We start from the raw sequence: 10330 nt of genomic DNA on the forward strand, positions 1-10330 counted from the left end.
AACCTTGGACTGTGTGGATCACATTAAACTGTGGAAAACTCTGAAAGAGATGGGAATACCAGACCACCTGATCTGCTGCTTGAGAAATTTGTATGCAGGTCAGGAAGCAACAGTTAGAACTGGACATGGAACAACAGACTGGTTCCAAATAGGAAAATGATTAAGTCAAGGCTGTATTGTCACCGTGTTTATTTAACTTATGTGCAGAGTACATCATGAGAAACACTGGACTGGAAGAAACACTGGACTGGAAGAAACACAAGCTGGAATCAAGATTGCCAGGAGAAATATCAATAATCTCAGATATGCAGATGACACCACTTTTACGGCAGAAAGTGAAGAGGAACTAAAAAGCCTCTTAATGAAAGTGAAGGTGGAGAGTGAAAAAGTTGGCTTAAAGCTCAACATTCAGAAAACGAAGATCATGGCATCCGGTCCCATCACTTCATGGGAAATAGATGGGGAATCAGTGGAAACAGTGTCAGACTTTATTTTTCTGGGCTCCAAAATCACTGCAGATGGTGACTGCAGCCATGAAATTAAAAGACGCTTAGTCCTTGGAGGGAAAGTTATGACCAACCTAGGTAGCATATTCAAAAGCAGAGACATTACTTTGCCAACAAAGGTTCGTCTAGTCAAGGCTATGGTTTTTCCTGTGGTCATGTATGGATGTGAGAGTAGGACTGTGACTGTGAAGAAGGCTGAGCACTGAAGAATTGATGCTTTTGAACTGTGGTGTTGGAGAAGACTCTTGAGAGTCCCTTGGACTGCAAGGAGATCCAACCAGTCCATTCTGAAGGAGATCAGCCCTGAAATTTCTTTGGAAGGAATGATGCTAAAGCTGAAACTCCATTATTTTGGCCACCTCATGCAAATTGTTGACTCATTGGAAAAGACTCTGATGCTGGGAGGGATTGGGGGCAAGAGGAGAAGGGGACTACAGAGGATGAGATGGCTGGAAGGCATCACTGACTTGGTGGACGTGAGTCTGAGTGAACTCCGTTAGTTGGTAATGGACAGCGAGGCTTGGCGTGCTGCGATTCATGGAGTTGCAAAAGTCGGACATGACTGAGCGACTGATCTGATCTGATATATGAGATGGAGAACGAAATGGCAGCCCACTCCAGTGTTGTTGCCTGGGAAATCCTATGGACAGAGGAGCCTGGTGCACCACAATCCATGGGATTGCAAAAGTTGGACATAACTTAGCAACTAAACCACCATGACCACCATGTATATGAATGCATGTTTATTCACACAAAGTCATGAAGTGTGCCCTTGTTAAATGCTCTTAATGCCGAAATTTTATTACCAAACAGCAACAGAGCACCCACCCATAATAATAACTTTCCCACTCTTTTATGCTTCTGCTACATGCATTTTCATGCTTTCTTCTCCCATGTAGTCATAGCATCCATCTCCCATCATTCCTGGTTACAGGAGGCTTTACTACTAATGGAATGAATAATTTGGGGGACATTTATTTCCCAAAGAAGAGGGAAGATAATAAAATGTATTCTGCAAAATATATTTTTCTTTCAAAAATAGTTTTATTTTTTGTTATGTAAAATGAAAATGTTACACTTTGTAGAAGCACAGTGCAGCAGCTCCAATGCATTTTCTTATTCTGAGATGTGATTCCCCCAACATATCAGAAAAAAGACTGATGTACATAAAGTAAGAGTTAGACATAGCAAATACAGTTGTTTTAGAAATAACTTGAAAAAATATAAATTGTTTTTTCTTTGGCTCCATAATTCTTTTTCTGAGAGGAAATTCTAATGGAAAAGATTTTTAATGGTGAAAAATCAGTATTTATAAATATATTAAACACAATTTTTAAGACCTACAATGATTAGGGAAACAATGAAAATATACTGCAACTCTAAATAATGTGTAGCTTTTAACACAGGTGTTTTTAAAAATTGTGCAGCATCATAACGAAATTCTTATGTTGTATAATTAATTGGGGAAAATTGTGGATGCCAATTTTAATTGTATAATTATTCTTTTATATTATGACATTATTTTATTATCCTAATTTAAATATATATCAATATGAAAAAAATATTTCTAAGTTTATTGTATTATTGTTGGGTCTACCTTTCTTGATTGCTTCCATGCTGAAGAAAGAGGTTGTTAAATGACAGATTGGTGAGAATGAGGTGTGACTATATGACTTGAAAGATCTATTTAAACCTGAGAATTCATGATTATATCATTTCCTGGAAACAAAAATCTCACCTATGCATTTATCTGATGTTGGTCCACGGGAAAAATCCCCAGCAGATGCAAGTTAACCAAGAAAAAAAGTAAGTTGTAAGATCAAAAATGTCAACTAGATCAGTTACATTAAATGTCTTTCTTAATTTATATATGTCCCTCTCCCATGAAGCCTTTCTATCAAACCTTAAAAGTACAACCAAAATTCCTATTTGCAGGAAAATTCTGAGAACTATGTTAGCTGTGGCTAATTGGACCCCAAGTGTGTTTTACCATCATTAGCAGATCTTGCCAGCAACTCAATTATTTCACATAACTTAACTGAACTTCAGAGTATAACCTTTTTTTTTATTATTTCTAAAAAATGTATTTCTTTTTAAAGGAAGGATAATTGCTTTACAATATTGTGCTGATTTCTGCCATACATCAACAATAATCAGTCATAGGTATAGGCATATCCTCTCCCTCTTGAAGAGGATAACTTTTATGGCATTCATGTTTAATATCAAGCTCCTCCTTAGGTCTCCATGAAGACAAAACACTATGATGAGAATAGAATATTTTAACTTAACCATTCACAAATTGACGTATTTGGCAACACATGAGCTTAATATGGAGTCTAAATAAATTAATCATTTAGGTGGGTAACTACCTGTTTTAACATTTTTTTAATTATAACATTTTGTATTTTTAATTTATTCAAGCAAATCATAATTATTATTTTCTCATGTACATTAACTGATAATATGAACCCACTATAGAACATCAGCACTTCACAATAGGCAAGGTTTATGGTACTTTCTCAAAATGGCTGTCTCTTGCATCAGTTCTGGAATAAAATTAGTGTGATAATTATGAAAATATGTATATCTTCAATTTTATTCAAAGATACTAGAATATATTTATTTCAGTTATTTAGATTTAGTCTCATAAATGTCTATGAAATAGAAAAAAAATAAGCATAGAAGAAAAATAAGCTACAAGTAATAACAAGGAAACGTAAGACAAGGAATCAGAACAACAATTGCAAATTCAAAATAAGAAGCCAAGTTACTAAATCCAGGATATTCCTTTGAAAAAGAATTACTGTTTTTCAGCCTAAGTGTTATGGCAAATTAGGCTGCCACCTAATGTAAGGCTTATTACAATTACTTAGTAAAATAAACAAATACCAACCTTTGAAATTATATTTAAAATAAATTCAATTTAGAAATAATGTCATATAGAACAATACACGGTCACCATGTCCAAATGTTCTTGCATTACTGAGAAGAAAAACAAATTGTGTATAGCTCTCAGTTGACTCTAGGAATGTGTCACTGTGAGCAGCATGAAGAAAGAGTTTAAGAACACTGAGAGGGTGTGACTCAACCTAGTTTTGGCTAGACACTCCAGTATTATAGGGCACTGATGATATGAGTAATGGCAGACGCCAAAGACAGTCTGAATGAGGATTTGAAAATATCTAATGAGCTATAAGGAATATGGATTTTGCTAAGGTGTCATCATGAAAATGTCTTAAACTTGTCTTTCCACTCTGGAATGAAAGCCAGAGGTAAATCAGAGAATTAGCATGTGCTGACACAAATAGTCATTCTCAACTTCCTAAAGCTTGAAGTCCATTCACAATGGCTCATTGGCTGTACTGGAGAAGGCAATGGCACCCCACTCCAGTACTCTTGCCTGGAAAATCCCATGGATGGAGGAGCCTGGTTGGCTGCCATCTATGGGGTTGCACAGAGTCGGACAGGATGGATGTAACTTAGCAGCAGCAGCAGCAGTGGCTCTACTTAAATAGCTACAGTGCTGGGTAAAGAGATTGCTTTAGAACCCCTACACCTGTCTAGTCCAACTCTCTAAGCCCTAGAGTAGCAACAATATGGAAATAGAGAAGAGTTAAGTCTAAGTCAGTGAAAATTGTTCATGAAAACAATTTTTTAAAAAGGAGTTCCAGGAAAGTGTGTTTTCAGAATGTAAATCTAAGGGCAGTATGTTTTAAAAGCCTGGAGAGACAGCAACACAGATTTTTAAACTGGAAGGGTAAAGCAGAATTAAAGCAGGAGAAATTATATGTGGATCCTATCATAGTTGATCAAAAAGTAGTTGAGATATGGTTTGACTTTTGATAGTTTCAAAGACTAATTACACAGAACCAAGGTACCTGCCAAATTGTTCTTATGGACAGATTCAATAGGTAGAGAGAAACATGTTATTGAAAGTAGCAAGGCACTCCACAGTAGAGCTCATATCATGTTAGTCCAATCCAAAGATACTTTCACTGCAGAAGGACATCTCCTAAGTTGTTTACCAGGTATGGAAAGTTTTGGGAGGTGGATTGTGGTCTACTAATTCTTCCAATTTAATTCTAAATGAAATACAAGCAAATAAAACTATACTTATGGCAATACACATATTAAATTGGGTAGAATCTCAGAACTTGGAAACACCTTCCATTTACTTAAGCAAATTACTTGTAGAAATTGGGAAGAGTGATTAACGTTATAGAAGCTGATAGCATAGTGTGAAAGAAAACTCACGTGTCCTCATTCTGAAGCTAAGGTTATTACTCTCCTTCATGTTTTTGTTAACAGTAGTATATTTACTAAACATTGTTACACATAGAGTCCATTGATTTTTTTTTCTGATAAAGTATACAGTACCCTGGAGGTGGGAGGCTGGACCTTTCTGTCAAAAGTGTAATCTATAAACATATCTATGACATATACACAAATTCATATTTGGAAGCAAACTTCATTTATGAAAGATCCATAAGTAATTTACAACAAAGCCTTGTCTTGTAAGTTAGAAAAGCTGTTTAGCTGAGACTTAGTTTTCTTGGTCTAATGATTTCTGCTTTGTATTTATTTATCCCTTGTAAATGACCACCTAAAACAATTTCAGTGAAAATTCTAGATTCAAGGACCTAAGTGTTAAGCCAAGTTTCTAATAGTGGAATTTTTACAGATATATTTTAGTGTGTGATTTTGAAAAATGCCTGTATTTTGTTGCTACCAATAGTTTTTTAATCTAATAAAGTGACACTTCATATTGGATATAATTAAGAGGATTTTAATATTCTAAATCATAGTCAAATACCAGGACCAAGCAGTTCTGTGTAGTGTAAAGATTGCAGGATTTTGAGTAAGAATATTTGGGCTTAAAGGTGCCTTAAATGTTGGATGATCTGGTTATTTCATCTTTCATATCCTCCATTTGTTTATAAGAACACTAAATTTCAATTTTATAATATTGTAGTGACCATTTAAGAACAAATGTTTCATATCAATTTAGATAGAGTACAATTACTTTTTTAGAATAACTGGTAACTTGTACCATACAAAACGATAAACTCAATGTAATTTTAAATACTATGTATATCTGGTGTGTATCAAGAGAGTACTTGGCAAGTATTTTCTTTCTATTTTATTTTCTGTGCCCATCTAGGTACCTGTAGGCCATAAGCTTTCTGAATACAAATTCTTATATATACAAGCACTTTATATAACTCTGTAATCAGGAAGGAAAACATTTCAGTTGCTATGAAACAAGTGAGGTTTTGATGAAATGCTGTCTCTTTCCTGGTTTCATTTTAAATGGTTGAAAGAGTAACAAAATTGAATTTAGAATAATGTAGATCTGAATACTAACTCTGTCTCTAATATTGGTCAGATTAATAAACATGTTTGAATTTCAGTTGTCATCATCTATAAAGTAATAATTGTATTAATAATATATATTTATATCTTGCAGAGGTGCTAATATATATATATCTTGCAGAGGCACTAATAGCATGTTTATAGAAGAAATAGCATATTTGATGGAAGTTAATCAGAAACTCAGTGAGGAAACTGGTATTATAGTGACTTGATTTCCATCTCCAATGCTGTGGTGAGTGAAAGTCACTCAGTCATATCTGACTCTTTGCTATCCCATGGACTGTAGCCTTCCAGGTTCCTCTGTCCTTGAAATTCTCTAGTCAAGAATATGGGCGTGGATAGCCAGTCCCTTCTTCAGGATATCTTACCAGCCCAGGGATCAAGGGCTTTGAAGGGATTCAAAGTAATAAAATATGAAATATGAAAATGTAAAGATTATGATAGAAATAAAACCTTCACATTTGGTCATTTCCTATCTGAAATTGAAATTGAATTCTTGTTCAATAACATTCTAATGGCATTTCTGCCCCCTGTATTTCTTACTGTGTAGATAACAGGGTTTAACATGGGAGTAACAAAAGCAGAGAATACTGCTATGGCTTTAACCATGGGAAAAAAGAGCTTCTGGTCACAGACACATAAAATCACAGGGCACAAAAGACAAGATAACAACTGTGATGTGGAAATGTTACTGAGCCAAACTTTGGTCTTCTTGCCCACACAGAAAACCCAATCTACTGACACCAGGTCGTGGTGAAGAAACTTTAACATGCATTGTAGGTGTCCAGCATGGAGTTCAGAAAAGCTAGTGAGTGGTAAGAACACCAGAATGCCCTGATGGGTTTCAGGAGAGCATTTTTAACATCCAGGTGAGGGGGCGGGTGGGGGCGTCCCCAGGAGTATGTGAGGACATTCGTGGTTCTCTGACTTGTTGATGGTGATGTAACAAAGTTGTGTTGAAGGGATCCATCTTTAGGCTATAGATCTAGGGGCTATGTGTCAAGTTGTTAACTCTCCCATTTGGTGTGTTTTTTTAGTACCTGTAAAACAGTTTTGGAAATGTGCATCAAGTACTGTTATCTACATACTAAAGTGGAGAATATAGGGGATGGACCTGTACAGGGATAGCCCTGTATAGTCATGCTCAGTTACAATGTTACAATTCCCCTTTTTGTTGAATACTCCTCAATCCTGAAGAGAACATTTGTCAAACAATAAAAGCAATAGCTTAATTGATAGAAGTTCAGAAACTCAGTGAGAAAGCTGGTATTATAGTGACTCAGTTTCCATCTCCAATGCTGTGGTGAGTGAAAGTCACTCAGTCATGTCTGACTCTTTGCAATTCCATGGACTGTAGCCTGCAGGCTCCTCTGTCCTTGGAATTCTCTAGTCAAGAATACTGGTGTGAGTAGCCAGTCCCTTCCTCAGGGAATCCTCCCAATCCATGGATTGCACCCAGGTATCCTGCATTGCAAGCAGATTCCTTACTATCTAAGTCACCAAGGATAAGCTTCCCTAAATCTTTCAGAGAATGAGGCAATAACCACTGGGGCTATTTCTTGCTGAAATGGTACATGTGTGTGTGTTCAGTCATGTCCAGTGATTTGTAGTTCCATGGACAGTAACCCACTAGGCTCCTCTGTCCATGGGATTCTCCAGACAAGAATACTGAAGTGGGTTGCTGTTTCCTTCTCCAGGGAGTCTTCTTGACCCAGGAATCAACCCCAAATGTGGTCAAACTCTCACATCTCCTGCACTGGCAGGTAGATTATTTACCTATGAGACACCTGGAAAGGAAATGGGACATAGTCCTGCCTCAATTTAGGAAATAAATACACAAATAGATCAAAAATTCAAATGATTGACAAAGTCCATAGAGTGAAATTTATGTTCTGTACTTTGTGCAAGAAACTGAGAATACAAAGGCAATTAACTAATATCCCCTGATTTCAGAGAGATTGCAGACCAATAAACATATATAATGAATAATGAACAAAAGCTTTCATCTCCTCACTTGAAATAACTACACAAATTCAAAAATTAAGCTTCCCTCTCTTGGTTCATTTGGGTTGCTAAAACAGAATACCATAAACAGTATTGTTTAAACAATAAACATTTATTTTTCACAGGTTTGGAATCTCAAAAGTTCAAGATTAAGGTGCTGACAGGTTCCATGTTTGGCAAGATTCCTTCTCTAGTTGATAGACAGACATCTTTTTCCTGTGTCCTCATATGGCTGATGGATCAGGTGAGCTCTTGTGGTCTCTTTATAAGGATGTTAAGCCCATAGCCTTATGTGTGTGTTCAGTCACCTTAGTCCCTCATGAATCCACACTGAATAAGGAAGGGAGAATAATAAGCTTTTTGACCACATGCTTCCAATCAGTTTGAGGCAGGTTCAGTTCAATTCAGTCACTCAGTTGTGTCCAACTCTGTGAACCCATGAATCACAGCATGCCAGGCCTCCCTGTCCATCACCAACTCCCAGGGTTCACACAAACTCATGTCCATCGAGTCAGTGATGCCATCCAGCCATCTCATTCTTTGTCATCCCCTTCTCCTCCTGCCCTCAATCCCTCCCAGCATCAGAGTCTTTTCCAATGAGTCAACTCTTCCCATGAGGTGGCCAAAGTACTGGAGTTTCAGCTTTAGCATCATTCCTTCCAAAGAAATCCCAGGGCTGATCTCCTTCAGAATGGACTGGTTGGATCTCCTTGCAGTCCATAGAACTCTCAAGAGTCTTCTCCAACACCACAGTTCAAAAGCATCAATTCTTCGGTGCTCAGCTTTCTTCACAGTCCAATTTTCACATGCATACATGACCACCGGAAAAACCATAGCTTTGACTAGACAGACCTTTGTTAGCAAAGTAATGTCTCTGCTTTTGAATATGCTATCTAGGTTGGTCATAAATTTCCTTATAAGGAGGAAGTGTCTTTTAATTTCATGGCTGCAGTCACCATCTGCAATGATTTTGGAGCCCCCCAAAATAAACTCTGACACTGTTTCCACTGTTTTCTCATCTATTTCCCCTGAAGTTATGGGACCAGATGACATGATCTTAGTTTTCTGAATGTTGAGCCTTAAGCCAAATTTTCACTGTCCTCTTTCACTTTTATCAAGAGGTTTTTTAGTTCCTCTTCACTTTCTGCCATAAGGATAGTGTTATCTGCATATCTGAGGTTGTTGACATTTCTCCCAGCAATGTTGAGTCCAGCTTGTGCTTCTTCCAGCCCAGCGTTTCCCATGATGTCCTCAGCATATGAGTTAAATAAGTAGGGTCACAATATACATCCTTGATGTATTCCTTTTCTGATTTGGAACCACTCCGTTGTTCCATGTCCAATTTTAACGGTTGCTTCCTGACCTGTATATAGGTTTCTCAAGAGGCAGATCAGGTGCTCTGGTATTCCCATCTCTTTCAGATTTTTCCACAGTTTATTGTGATCCACACAGTCAAAGGCTTTGGCATAGTCAATAAAGTAGAAATATATGCTTTTCTGGAACTCTCTTGCTTTTCTGATGATCCAACAGATGTTGGCAATTTGATCTCTGGTTCCTCTGCCTTTTCTAAAACCAGCTTGAACATCTGGAGGTTCATGGTTCACGTATTGCTGAAGCCTAGCTTTGGGAATTTTGAGCATTATTTTACTAGCGTGTCAGATGAGTGCAATTGTGCGGTAGTTTGAGCATTCTTTGGCACTGCCTTTCTTTGGGATTGGATTGAAAACTGACTTTTCCAGTCCTGTGGCCACTGCTGAGTTTTCCAAATTTGCTGGCATATTGAGTGCAGCACTTTCACAGCATCATCTTTCAGGATTTGAAATAGCTCAACTGGAATTCCATCACCTCCACTAGTTTTGTTCATAGTGATGCTTTGTAAGCCCCACTTGACTTCACATTCCAGGATGTCTGGCTCTAGGTGATTGATCACACCCTCATGATTATCTTGATTGTGAAGATCTTTTTTGTATGGTTCTTCTGTGTATTCTTGCCACCTCTTCTTAATATCTTCTGCTTCTGTTAGGTGAATACTATTTCTGTGGTTTATAGAGCCCATCTTTGCATGAAATGTTCCCTTGGTATCTCTAATTTTATTGAAGAGATCTCTAGTCTTTCCCATTCTGTTATTTTCCTCTATTTCTTTGCATGGATTGCTGAGGAAGGCTTTCTTATCTCTCTTTGCTGTTGTTTGGAACTCTGGAGTGGGAAAGGACTGGAAAAGGTCAGTTTTCATTCCATCCCAAAGAAAGACAATGAAAGGCAAAGAAAGGTTTTCCTACTTTCTTCAATTTAAGTCTGAATTTGGAAATAAGGAGTTCATGATCTGAGCCACACTCAGCTTGTTTTTGCTGACTTTATAAAACTTCTCCATCTTTCGCTGCAAAGAACATAGTCAATCTGATTTCTGTGTTGACCATCTGGTGATGTCCATGTGTTGTCTTTTCTTG

The sequence above is a fragment of the Bos indicus x Bos taurus genome, chromosome 19, assembly GCF_003369695.1.
Source record: "Bos indicus x Bos taurus breed Angus x Brahman F1 hybrid chromosome 19, Bos_hybrid_MaternalHap_v2.0, whole genome shotgun sequence".
Lineage (NCBI taxonomy): Eukaryota > Metazoa > Chordata > Mammalia > Artiodactyla > Bovidae > Bos > Bos indicus x Bos taurus.